This window comes from Otolemur garnettii, unplaced genomic scaffold, assembly GCF_000181295.1.
Source record: "Otolemur garnettii isolate 467f Iridium unplaced genomic scaffold, OtoGar3 scaffold00005, whole genome shotgun sequence".
Classification (NCBI taxonomy): Eukaryota; Metazoa; Chordata; class Mammalia; order Primates; family Galagidae; genus Otolemur; species Otolemur garnettii.
The window spans coordinates 4,260,386-4,262,249 of NW_003852400.1; the positions used below are offsets into that span (position 1 = coordinate 4,260,386).

The 1,864-nt window shown below is 38.6% G+C and overlaps 1 protein-coding gene across 2 annotated transcripts in view; it reads right to left on the reverse strand.

The window, feature by feature from the left end:
• Window positions 1-1,864, reverse strand: part of LHFPL3 (LHFPL tetraspan subfamily member 3) — a 509,453-nt gene that overhangs the window by 408,677 nt on the left and 98,912 nt on the right. The gene's annotated exons all lie outside the window — the stretch shown is intronic.

A 1,864-nucleotide genomic window follows, 5' to 3' on the forward strand; every position in this document is an offset into this window, starting at 1 on the left:
CAGGCTTGCATGCTGGGCGGGTCCAGACCAGTCTGAAATAAACTCATCTCGTGCTTTTTACATCGGAGTGTGTCTCGGACTGTCTGTGGGGGCCTTTTGGGATAATTTCAGGCATAACAATCTATATCTCAGTTTAACAAATCTATCAAGATGTTATATTTTGCAAACTCATCTATTTGTCACTATTTTTCTGTAATTTCTGTAATTTCTCTCTGTATACTTCTCTATTACTCTCAGTTTCCAAAAGGAATATGCCTATTTTGCTTTTCCTAACCCCTTCTGACTTTTCTCCTGGTGGATTAGGAGGTCTTTCTAATTCTAGATATTCCTGATGCATATGCCTGATCTAAGACGTGGGGGTGGGGGTGGGGGTAGAGTGGGGGATGTCATGCTAAGATGTCAATGGTGTTTGATTGCAAGTCACAAAATGATCAGAGCTCATGGGAGAACACAGACCCTGAAAGCCAAACATCTGTGCACTGGAAATGATGGCTGTGGACTCCTCCTGTTTCTTGTGACAACTCATTGATTCCAACCTGTGCCACCCTGTGTGTGAGTGTCATCCTGGTATGTTGGGTGGAGTTGAGATATACTGATAATACATAATGCTGTGCTGCTCACTTTGGAGACAAACTTAGGGTTGCACCTTGACTGGTTTCCAACTCTTTCTATAGCTACACAAGATCATAAAATCTCCCAAGTTTTTACCGGTCACATTGATTTTTGTCTCCTTAAGCTGTCCCAACCATGTCTTCTGTAAAGGGATTCTGACATGATTACCAATAGTCAAGTATAAACTGCTGGTCTTCTCCCAAGAAAACCTAAGTCGGCGAGGGGACCCAGGGTTCAGTAACCAATCACTAGGCCACTAATGATTATTATCATTACAGAGGATACCTCCAAATATGACATAACTTAAGAATCAGGCTTAAAAATCATGAGCAGCTATGGTAGGAGTATGGTGAGGTGCAAAGTTAAGGAAGCCCATTCTTTAGTGTTCTAGAGGATGGGAGAGTAAGTGGTGATCTCTGGCAGCCCCAGGGATATACATAGAAAAAGTCACTGCTCAAAACTCAGCAGTTTGCCAAGGAGACACTTTAAAAAGGCACAATATGTTGCCAGAAAGAGCAAGCTTTAATAAACACAGAATTAAATAATCTAACTAAACATTGGCTGGTCAGATGGCACCCAGCCTGCAGAACCATCTGGCTGTAGAAATATTCAGAGAATCATCAACCTAAAAACCCAGATTCTACCCAGTAGGCCAGAAATGTAGGTTCCTAAATATAAATCCCCTCATGAAAAGATAATGGTTGCAAAGCTTTAGCAATCTACTCTTTTATAGACATTTTCGTTTAGATTTTGTGTACTTTTTTCTCTCAGCCTCCACAAATTTCCCATTTAGTTCAATTAAGCAGATAATATATCATTCCTTTCATCTTTTAAAAAGCAAGATTTCCTGTCTCAAAACTTCATGTCAGTAGATATAGCGGCTAAAAAGGAGAAGAATCCTAATAAGACTAGCACATTCTTAAAATAATTAAAACAGATAAAGGATTATTATCCAAAATATATAAGGAACTCCTACAACTCAACAGCAAAAAGACAAATTACCAGATTTCAAAGTGGGCACATTTCTCCAAAGAAGATATACAATAGCCAACAGATATGTGAAAAAATACTCAACATAACTCATCATCAGAGAAATGCAAATCAAAGCCACAGTGATATATCACCTCACAGCTGATAGGATGGCTATTCTTAAGAAAATAAAAAGATAATAAGAATTGGTAAGAATGTGGAGAAACTGAAATGCTTATACACTATTAACAGAAATATAAAATGGTGCAACCACTATGGAAAA